The following is a 12,416-nucleotide window of genomic DNA, read 5'->3' on the forward strand; positions in this document are numbered from 1 at the left end:
AACAATATTATCAGTTTTTGCGTTTTTTTAACTTTAAATAATTTTTATTACACAAAGGTTGTCACATAATTAGATATTTTTCTACTTTATACACAATTATTCTTATTCTCCACAGAAAGGCTGCTTAATTTCACATCTGGTGATGGCAAGCACTAAAATCCTAAGTTTCACAGAATAATAGTAAAAATGCCTCATGATTTAAGTTGAAAGCAGTACATTGGTACATAGCTATTGCACTCAGTCATCAAGAATGTACATATGTCTTTTTTTTTTCAAAAGTACAAAATAAAATATCTGTAGGCGTGGGCAATGACAGCAGTAAACCTTTATGTGTTGTCAACTGAAACCAGTAACTGATGATTATACTGATTTTCTTAAGCATTGGCCAGCCTTTTCTTGAGCTTTTTTCCCTCATCTGACATCTCTGAAGTTATGGGGAGGAACGCTTACCTTGAGCTTCTTCTCACAGTTCATTAATAATAGAAAGCAGTATTCTAAGAATTAGAACATGTCATCTCCCATATCTCCTTCCATCCCACCCATTCCAGCCACCCCTGGTCCTTTTCTTATTTAGGAATTTTAGTGACTACAACTTCTGTAGTTAACAGAGAAGCGACTCCAGCAGCATTCGGCAATGCAATTCTTAGATCCTTTGCTGGAGCAATAATCCCTTTTTTTTTTTTTACCATATTCACAAAGTCTCCAACCATAGCATCATAGCCAACATCTGAGGAACTGTGCAAAATTTTCTTAACAATTAATGATCCTTCAACATCAGCATTCTTAGAAATAGTCATTAAGGAATTTTGAGTGTTTTTTTTTAATGAAGTCTAATCAATTTTTTTTTATCTTCATTGGCAGGCATGAGTTAGTCCAATGCCATAATGCACCAAATCAGAGTGCACCCCACTCCCAGAACTATCCCTTCGTCCACAGCATCTCTTGTAGCATTTGTCACACGTCTTTCTTCTCATTCACTTCAACGTTACTTGTCCCACCAACCATACCACAGTCATACCATCTGAGAGTTTTGCCAGACATTCACTCAGTTTTTCCTTTTCACACCATTAGTTGTATTATCTAACTGCTCAATGATTTCTTGAATGTGTTTTATAATTTGAGCCTTGTCTTCTTTTCCTTTCAAGAGCATAGTGTCATCTTTGTTTACAATGACCTCCTCAACTTTACTCAGACCTTTGCCATCAACATCTTCAGCAATTATGACCAAGGGCTTCTGGTGAGCTTTGCCAATGTCAGGAGCAGGTACAATGGACTGAACACTAGAGATTTTTAGCTCAACAAAACATAGGCATCTGGGAACTCGCATTTCTGACCTTTTTGAAGTATTAATGAAGTATGGAGAAATATAACCTCTATCAAACTTCATTCTTTCAATAATTTCTAATTCATCATTCAGTGTTCTTTTTCATCCTTGACCATGATGACACCTTTCCTTCTAACATTCATCATCACATCCGAAAATGATGGTATTCATCTCCTTGTCTCTGTTAGCAGAAATCATAGCAATCTGAGCAATTTCTTCAGGGGCTGTCACTGGTTTAGACTGCTTTTTAAGTTCAGCAATTACGGCATCAACAGTGAGCATCACACCTCTTCTAATTTCCAAGGGATTGGCACGCTTACTAATCTTTTGGAGCTCTCCTTGGCAATAGATGATGCCAGTACAGTAGCATTAATGGTACTATCCCCAGCCCCTTCAATTGTGTTATTGGCAACATCATGGACAAGTTTAGACACACCATCTTTAATTACTTTGGGACGTCCCCAATTCTGTTCAATAATTAGTGTTCTTCCCTTTGGCCCTATAGTAATAGCTACTACATTGGCTAAAAGGTAGACACCTTGAAGCATTAAGTAAGGCCCAGGCATCAGCACCGAATGTGACATCTTTGACATAAGTCCAGGTGAAAATATATGCCAGTGCCCTAGACACTGGTCAGATCTGCCTTAGGATTGCAGGTATTTGAAACCTTTCCAGCTGCAGGACATGAGGATGGAGAGGGGGCCAACAGCGACAAGTGAGGGCAGGTCCATTTCTTATATGTAAAAGATAGTTACAACAAAATCAAACCAGCTATTAATTTGAAAAGAAGAAAAGTGATTTCTGAATTTTAAGGATTAAGCAATATAAGTATCAATATCACATTTGAACCACTGGCTAGGGTGGCTGAGAATCTTCAAGAAGGGGTCCTCAGGACCATTGGGAGCCTCCACCCCAGAAATAGAGATACAAAAAAGTGTTTTGTTTTGTTTGTTTGTTTGGTTGGTTGGTTTTGGTTTTGGTGTCACACCCGGCAGTGCTCAGGGGTTACTCCTGGCTCTACACTCAGAAATCGCTCCGGCAGGCTCAGGGAACCATATGGGATGCCGGGATTTGAACCACCGACCTTCTGCAAACGCCTTACCTCCATGCTATCTCTCTGCCCTCCCTTTTTTTATATACTGTAAGGAGCAGTAAATATTGGGGAAATTAGAAAGGACATTCCCTTGGCTTAAGAGATACAGAGGGTCTCTACCCTTGGAGCATACTGTCATGAGACTGACTACAGGCTCCGGACATGTTCATTGTCAAACCCCAGGGTGTCTTTATGGTGCCAGGAAACATTCTGCTCATTCACAGTTGTCCAAATCAGTCCTCTATAATTAGAGCAGCTCAGGAGGCTAAGGGTAGAGGTATGGATGCACACTGGAACTATGGTGGAGGGAGGTCAACATTGGTGATGGGAATGGCCTTAATTAACTGTCACTATGTACCTTAAATATAACTGTGAAAGACTTGTAATTCACAATGGTTTCAATAAAAAAATTTTTTAAAGTGTTGAAGTAGGGGCCGGAAAGATAGCACAGCGGTAGGGCATTTGCCTTACGTACAGCCGATCCAGGACAAACACTGGTTCAAACTTCAGCATCTCGTATCATCCCCCGTGCCTGCTAGGAGCAATTTCCGAGTGCAAAGCCAGGAGTAACCCTGAGAGCAGCCAGGTGTGACTCAAAAACAAAAAATAGTGTTGAAAGTGTTGTGTATGTAAACAATTTTATGGGATTATTATGTTACTGACCCTGCCCATTGATCCCACCATTGGGTGGTACCTGATTCTGGGGGATAAAAACAAGGGTCTGTGGAAGGCAAGGGTCTTTTTGGCTGGAACTGATGCTGAGGCTTTGGACTACAGTCTTGTCCACTGAATAAAGCTAATATTTCCACAAGCCTGACTGTCTGCGAGCTGTTTACCCTCCGCTTCACCTCAGAACTGCCGGCTGGAGCTGGAGGGGAAAGACCTCATCCTCCATCCCTCCATCAATCAACCTCTTCAGGGGCTGACTTGCAACTTTGAAGTATAAGCTTTTAATGGGAGAAATCATGGGGCTGGCTAGAAAGAGGTACTGATTCAAAAAGATCTTTAAAAAATGTGGAAAACTTCAGTACAAGATGGAAAAATAAGAGTTTTCTTCATTTTGTGAAGAAACTCAAAAACTCAGAAACTGTATAAACCCATAGGATCACAACAGAAAACTCAGAGATGATGGGAAGGTAACTGAGGGTTGAGTGAAAGTCACCTGTGAGGTGTTTGACTGTTATTGCTAAGCAATGGGGAGGCATTTTTGAAGGATGCTTCACTTTACAGCAAATTCTTTTTCTATAAACCTCTGGGAGCATATATATATGAAAATTAAACTCATTAGGATATTTTTATAAAAAGTTTTGACAATAAGTTACAGGGAACCATGGCACCTAACAGTATAGGAATTCTGGTATTATTTTTTCAAAGAATCAACAGACTTAAGTAATAATAAGGCAAAAACATAACCATGAAGATAATTTTGAAATATATGTAACCTGTCTAATGGGAATGAATATAGTGTCACTAAAAGGAGTGAGTATTTAGTTTTAATGAATTTGGTCTTATAAATATGCTCTGGTTTATTCTTATTTAATAAGAAGTAAGTCATTTATATAGCGAATACTCTATTTCCCTATTTCTAGAGTCTGAGAAGTTCAAGATTAAGGTGTCAACTGATTTGATTTCTATAAAGTTGTCTTTATGACTTGTAAAAATTATCTATCCTTTTCCTGTGCTTTCAGATGGTGAGAAAAACAGGAAGTAATCTCTCTGCTTCAGTAATAAATGTATTTTTAACACATAGCAATCACCATGTCATGTATCCCTACCTAACTCTAATTTCTGTCTTTTCTTCATTCCCACTACATTTTATTCATGTACTAATTCATAAATGTCACTCAAAAATACTGAGAACCATATAACAATGGATATGTCACACTATTTTAAGGGTCCTTATTCACATTTATGTGAATTTCCCATCTGAAGCATACATTTCCTCCTTAATCCCTCTTATTGGAGGGTGCTCAGACAAGGCCTAAATCTTAATCCTGGGTCTATCTCTCTAATTTTTATTCCCTTAACACTACTCATCACCTTCTAAATTTTTTATTTTTATTTTTTATTTTATTTTATTTATTTTATTTATTTTTTATTAATGTTTTATAAAGGCACTGCAATTTACAAAGTTATTCATAGTTGAAATTAAGGCATACAGGATTCCAATATCAATCCCACTATCAATCAACTTAACTCCACCAATATCCCCAGATCCCTTCCCACCAATCAGCCTACCTCCATGGCAGGCACATTGTTAAATTTGGTTCTCCTACTTTCAGAACTGTTGACTCTGTTGTTGAGCTATACATCTATACCACATCTCTAAAATACCAATGTGCCATGGCTTCTGCCCATTATCCCTCCCTTTCACTCCCTTCCTAGCTTTCCCCAATTTCATTCCATTCTATCATTCTCATTTCTATAATCTATGGTCAAGGGTAATCTAGGTATCCATCTAGGCTACTTTAAATTCCCTTGTTTATTTATCCTATATACCACAGATAAGTGAGATTACCCATGTCTGCTCTTTCAATTTATTTTACTTAACATGATATTCTGCAGTTCCATTTGAGTGATAGTGAATTGCATTATTTCATCACTCCTTGCAACCACATGATAGTAGTCCAGTGTGTGTTCATACCACAAATTCCCTATCCACTCATCTTTTAGTGGATACCTAGGATGATACCATATCTTAGCTATTAGACTTAGTGCTGCAATAAATAATAGTGTCTATGTCTTTTTTTGTAACCTGAGGGTAAATATCAAGAAGTAAAATTGCTGGGTCATGTGGCAACTATTTTTTGATAAATTTCCATACTGTTTTCCATGTGGGTTGAACAAGGCAACATTTCCACCAACCACGGGTGAAAGTTCCTTTTCAACCATATCCCTACCAATGGATTGTTTCCAGTTTTGTTTTGTAATCTGTGCCATTCCCTGGTGGAAATGATACCTCAATGTTGTCTTGACTTGACTTCTCCTACATATAAGTGATGATTAATTATTTTTTCATGTGCCCATTGGCCATCTGTCTTGAACAGAGAAGTGTTTGTTCATGTCCCCTTTCTCTTTATTGAAGTGGTTTTTGGATTTGTTGTTGTTGATCTCTTTAGTACCTTATATATCTTGGATACTAACCAATGTGTTGAGTGCAGATACTTACTCTCTTTCAGTTAAATATCTTTTGTCTGTTGTTTACCCAGGAAAAAAGAAAATGTTTTTCTTTAGTCTCATTGGATTGTTTTATTTTGAATTAACTTTTGTGAAAGGTTTGGGAGATGGATTCTTAATACTACTCATATTTAAATATTCCATTCAAAGATCAACTTTACAAAATTTTGTTGGTACTCATCTCATAGATCAAGCTGTGGTGCCCTCATAGAATCTTCTTTTTTTTTTTTTTTTTTTTTTTTTTTTTTTGGTTTTTGGGCCACACCCGGTAACGCTCAGGGGTTACTCCTGGCTATGTGCTCAGAAGTTGCTCCTCGCTTGGGGGACCATATGGGACACCGGGGGATCGAACCGCGGTCCGTCCAAGGTTAGCGCAGGCAAGGCAGGCACCTTACCTTTAGCGCCACCGCCCGGCCCCCTCATAGAATCTTCTAAGCCATCATATGTCTGCCCTTTCCATTTGGCTGTAAATTCTTGAAAGCAAGGATTCTGTTTCATCCTGCTGTTACTTCCAACACCATATGTTATCTGAATGAAGATTTTTTTTAAAAATTTTGTCTAGTCATTTAATTATCTGACTTCTTAGTAGTAAAATAAAAATTCCTGGGCTATCAATGTATAAATAACACCATCAAATGTTCTGTTCCTCTTTTACTTATAGTACACTTTTTATTTAAAGGTCTTTTTCCAGGGCCAAGTCTAGATTAGCCAACAAAGACAAGGACAACTAACACTATATTTTCTTTCAATAAACATGCTCTATTCTTAAAATCACCCTATAAATCTTTCCTAGGAGACTATGGTAGAGTGGAGCATTCTCTCATAAATCATCTCACCTCACAAATAGGTGATCTCAAAAGAGCATCAAAGAAAATGTCTTTGATCTGAAAACTGGAGAAGGAGAAAGAATAATTTTATAGATGAGATAAACAAACCAAGAGGCTGAGTGCTAACAATGATTATTTGAGTTTAGTACTAGAACCTGAACAGACCAAGTTCCTGGGAGAGTGATCAAAAATGTGATCAAAGGGAAAAAGCATTTGGACTGAACATGTAAAATATTACTTGAGAAATTTTATTTCTTGAGACTCTACAGTCATATTATTTGAGAATGCAAGTTCCTTAACCATGACTGGTTGAGTCGAACACCCACAGAGATAGAGACTCGGTTCATCTGTGTCTAACAAAAAACCGATGCAAATCTCCCAGCCAGCATTGCCAAGGGGTCACTGCACCAAAAATTAACCAAGTTTTCCTTTCACTCTCTTCTCCAGGGCATTAAAGGTTGCTGGTATTTTATCCACTATACATCTGCTAAATCAGAAGAATTCATAATCAAACATAAAACATGCCAAACCCCAAACTATCTGGCCACTTATTTCCTGAAGCATTTTCAAACATATCCGGTTTAAAAATAGTTCTTCAAAACAAATCACTTTACCTTTTAAATGAACCAAAGTTAATTATTCTATAATCCTGAAAATGAATAAGGGGATATTAATTATGCAAACTGTAGCTTGGCAAAATTCATGGCAACATCCTGAAAACAAAATATACTCAGTACTCCTAATAACAGTAGGATGAATACCAATTTAGCAAAATGGAGAGATTACAATAAGAACTTGCTAAACCTTCTGCAATTGTATTAATAATTATGTTAATGTATTAATGTATTAATAATTTTGTATTAATGATTCAGTCGAGATAAAATAATTTTTACAAATATGCTTACTGCTGCACTTTTTCTTTTTTCTTTCTTTTTTAACTTTCTTCTCTTCCTTTTATTTTTTTCTTTCTATTTTTTTCAATAACTGCTTTCGCTTATCTGGAAACAAATATATCATGATCAAATACGTCAACTATGAGATGTATTTTTTAACATAATTTTTTTTTGGTTTTTGGGCCACACCGGCGGTGCTCAGGGGTTACTCCTGGCTATCTGCTCAGAAATAGCTCCTGGCAGGCACGGGGGACCATATGGGACACCGAGATTCGAACCAACCACCTTAGGTCCTGGATTAGCTGCTTGCAAGGCAAACGTTGCTGTGCTATCTCTCCGGGCCCTTTACATAAATTTTTAAAAAACAATCACATATAAAGAACACCACCCATCACCAGTATGTAATCAAGGTGTTTAAATAAAAAAATAAAATAAAATAATAAAAAATTTAATTAAAAAAAGAAAAAAAAGCAATCACATAAAATTCAGTCGGGTGAATAGTTTCAAAAAAGATAAAATGCTAACAAGCACATACAAACCTATATGTGAAAGATTTGTGGGGACTAGCAAGAAATACTTCTAATTTAAATATTCAGTATAAAAATGATAGAATGGTTATAATTTATGATTTGATTGTTTCTAACAAGTAAAAATGATTGGATGCATTCTATTATTGTGAACATTATCTTCCATTGAAAACCTAAGGTATTCTGAACACATACTATAATCTTAGAATTTGAGGAGCTAAAACAAACTATCTATTATCAAAGTATTCACTTTAAAGTAGATATTGCATGGAACTCAACACAAAACTTAAGGTCTGCTTGCAAACTCTACTGATAAAGATGCTAAAGAAACTGTGGTACATATACACAATGGAATATTATGCAGCTGTCAGAAGAGATGAAGTCATGAAATTTTCCTATACATGGATGTACATGGAATCTATTATGCTGAGTGAAATAAGTCAGAGAGAGAGAAAAAAAGCAGAATGGTCTCACTCATCTATGGGTTTTAAGAAAAATGAAAGACATTCTTGCAATAATAATTTTCAGACACAAAAGAGAAAAGAGCTGAAAGTTACAGCTCATCTCATAAAGCTCACCACAAACAGGGATGAATTTAGTTAGAGAAATAACTACGTTTTGAACTATCCTAATAATGAGAATGTACGAGGAAAATAGAAAGCCTGTCTCGAGTACAGGCGGGGGTTGGGTGGGGAGGAGGGAGATTTGGGGCATTGGTGATGGGAATGTTGCACTGGTGATGGGTGGTGTTCTTTACATGACTGAAACCCAAACACAATCATGTATGTAATCAAGGTGTTTAAATAAAATATAAAAAAAAGAATGTAATCAGAAAAAAAAAAGATGAATATCATGGTTTGGTGCTCTAGAGGAGCTGACAAGCAACTTCAAGTAAAAAGGAGGGGATGGGTTTTCCTGAACATAGCAACAAGTGAGTGCTTTGTCTCACAAAGTAAACTTTATAAATTTACTGAGGACAGGCACTATATTTTACTTATTTGGGGACTTGGGGAGATGTCCACACCTGACAGTACTCCAGACTTACTTCAGGCTATGGTTCTAGGGGACACTCTTGGCAGTGCTCAGTGGAGTATGTATGATAATCTTACTCCAAAATGTTTCAGCAGGGGCCAGAGTGATTGCACAGTGGGTAGAGCATTTGCCTTGCATGCTGCCAAACCAGATTCGATCCCAGGTATCCCATCTGACCCTTTGAACCTGACAGGAGTAATTTCTGAGCACATAGCCAAGAGTAACTACTGATGCTGCTGGATGTGCCCCCCACAAAAAATAAAGAGTTTCAGCCATCAGAGAGCTTTTAACATACTGTTCAGTGCCTGAGAAATTCAAGAGTCATTCATAAGAGCATTTAAGCAATTTTCCTGTTCCTGCATTGCATTTTCCAGTAGTATCCTTCCAAAGATTTCATTACCTAAAAACAAGCCAGGAATTGATGCTTCTGTACTCCCCCATCAGCACCATCCTCCTTAATCTACCCACCAATACAGTGAGAAATGAATAGACTTCATGGCCTGGTAGCAATTACCTTGGAACTTCTTTGTGCTCCAAGGAACCACAAGAGCAGGTGGGGTTTGACCAAATTGGTTTATTGGTTTCAACCATTGCTCCATCTTTTTTTTTTTTGATCCATCTTTCTTAATAGCTTTGTTTGAATTCAAACAAGGTGACATTCAGTTTTAGGATCCATATTATTATAAAATTATAGAATTGATTGATTTCAAATGTCAGTGGCACTTTCACACAAAGCAAGCGGCAAATACATTTTTGGCTGATATCATAGACCCTGGAGAGATCTTAGTGATTATTCTAGCAAACGCTTTTATACTGTCCAACATGTTTTGATACTCAATCCCCATTCACAAGAATATATCATCTTGAGAATTCCTTTAGTGATTAAATTTCTCAGTTTTTATATGATGTATGATAAAGGGATTTCTTTTTTCAAAGGGTCACTCTTAAAACATTTCTTGGGATGCAACTAAATGTGTGCCTTCTGTTAGATTCCAGAAGGTAGATATGAGCAAGATACATATCATCAGTCTAACAGTGGAGCTAGACAATTTAACAAAATATAATTATTGGGGCCAGAGCGGTGGCACAAGTGGTAGAGTGTTTGCCTTGCCAGCGCTAGCCTAGGGCAGACCACGGTTCGATCCCCCCAGTGTCCCATGTAGTACCCCACGCCAGAATTTCTGAGCACATAACCAGGAGTAACCCCTGAGCATCACCGGGTGTGCCCCACAAAAAAAAAACACAAAAAATCATTATTAATAAATTAAAGAAACAATACTCAGATAAGACTGCTTGCAATTTCTCTGATTTGGGTCTTTTTGCTCAGAGTGAAACATTTGTGTTTGGGGGAACAGAGAGAGCACATGCTTTTCATATTAGATCCACAGCATATTAGGTTCTCAGCACCATACAGACCCCAAGCATGGCCAGGTCTGGTCCTCTAATCAAGCCAAACCAAAACAGAACTTGGATGTGACATAGTCAACTTACATTCAACATCTTAAAAATGAAGTTTGTCTTTTTCTTCCCCAATCCTGCCTTGCCCCCACTTTCCCTTTGTTTACCAGCATTCCATGCACCTGGTCCTGTCCAGGGAAAACATAAGTCTCCTTTTTTTTTTCTGATCTCTTAGTCCCTACCCTCACCTGTCCCCAAAATCTCACTTAGAACATTTGCTCTATATCTTCGCTTCAACTAGGTGCTGTTGTATTTTTATTTTGATTTTTGTTTTGGGTATGTGTTGGGTTACTGATCCTACCCTAATCAGTAATTGTGCCTTGCCCTACCCTACGGTATGACCTGGTAATAGAATATTGGATTATTCCTTACTTGGTATTCTGCTCCCACCACAGGGTAGTACCTGATTATTGTGTATAAAAGCAATGGTCTGAGGAAGGGGGGTGGGGGGTTCTGGGACAGATTCTTCAGCCTTATCAGCTGAATAAAGCTGATGTCTCCTGAAGCCTAACTGGCAGTGAGTTTTCTACCCACTGCTATCTTGAACCCTCAGATCTGCTGGCTGAACGAGTGTTCCTAGCTGGAGAAGAAAGACCTCATCCTCCATCTCATCACTTTCCAGCCCCATCAAAAGCTGTTTTGCAACAGGTATGCATAGGGGTACTCAGGTTCTGCACTCTGGAATCATTCCTGAGGTTCTGGGACCTATGGGATGGTTGGAATAGAACCTGGATGCTATGTGCAAGGCAAGCACCTTACCTGCTATACTATCACTCTGTCCTTTTTTCTAAAGTTTTTTGTTTGTTTTTTTTTTTGTTTTGTTTTTGTTTATTTTAGAGCCACACCCAGCAGCGCTCAGGGGTTACTCCTGGCTCTGTGTTCCAGGCTCAGGGAATCATATGGGATGCCAGGAATTGAACCAGGGTCCGTCTAGACTAGAGTCTGCCGCATACAAGGCAAATGCCCTACCACTGTGCTATCTCTCTGGTCCTTTGTAAAGTATTTTTAAGAAACAAATCTTTCACGCCCGGAGAGATAGCACAGTGGCATTTGCCCTGCAAGCAGCTGATCCAGGACCAAAGGTGGTTGGTTCAAATCCCAGTGTCCCATATGGTCCCCCGTGGTGCCAGGTGCTATTTCTGAGCAGACAGCCAGGAGTAACCCCTGAGCAACACTGGGTATGGCCCAAAAACCAAAAACCAAAAACCAAAAAAAAAAAAAAAAAAAGAAAAGAAAAGAAAAGAAAAGAAACAAATCTTTCAGCTGTTCAGGGGTTGATCAATTATTTCATATTTTTAACATTGTGAATAAAATAGACTGTGTGACTAGAATTCATGTCTTTCTGACTATTAAGTGTAAATAACTAGTCAATAACTTCCTGTTATTTAAGTTTTCAGTGGACGGTGTTGTTTTTATTTTAAATATCTTAGTCCAATAATTATGTTTGAGTGTTTTTCTTGTTTATTTACTGGTATAATTAGTATCTTTCTCCTTTGCTATGAAATGTTATACAAACACACTGTGGTTCATTTCTTTCCATTTATAGCTTCTTGGTTTATTATAGCTAAGGAAATAAGGAAGTTATTATAACTGGCTTAATACAGCAATGACATCTTTATATCTCATTCTAGAAATAAAATATTTGTCATAAAATGATCAATTCAATGACAAATTTTCAACTAATGCTGAATTCTTCACTGAGTCTCTTGATTAAAGTCCCAAATTAAAGAAGCAAATTGTGCAAAAACTTAATTCCCTGGACTGTCTTTTCAAGTCTCTTTTAAATGTTCTAGCAATTCTCCAAAAGGAAATTCCAGAATTCTGGTACTTCTTTTCTTCATCTGGCATTCAACTTCTTTTATTTGGCACCCATCTTCTCATAACTAAAGTGATTTGTGGAAATTACAGCTGCACTACTAATTCTGAGACCACATCACACTGATCTGACACACATGTCAAGTTCAAATACAGACACAAAGGAATGCTCTGTTGCTGGTGTGAAGTAGGATTCCAGACAGTTCTGATGTACTGGCAACCATGAACCAAGTTTTTTTTTTCAGTGACTTCTATGTTTATATCACCAAA

General features: G+C 37.6%; 1 pseudogene; it reads right to left on the minus strand.

The window, feature by feature from the left end:
- Positions 1-501: 501 nt before the first annotated feature.
- LOC126004323 (60 kDa heat shock protein, mitochondrial-like) overlaps positions 502-12,416 on the minus strand; it is a 40,750-nt pseudogene continuing 28,835 nt past the window's right edge.

Source organism: Suncus etruscus, chromosome 3 (assembly GCF_024139225.1).
Source record: "Suncus etruscus isolate mSunEtr1 chromosome 3, mSunEtr1.pri.cur, whole genome shotgun sequence".
In the NCBI taxonomy this organism is placed as follows: Eukaryota; Metazoa; Chordata; class Mammalia; order Eulipotyphla; family Soricidae; genus Suncus; species Suncus etruscus.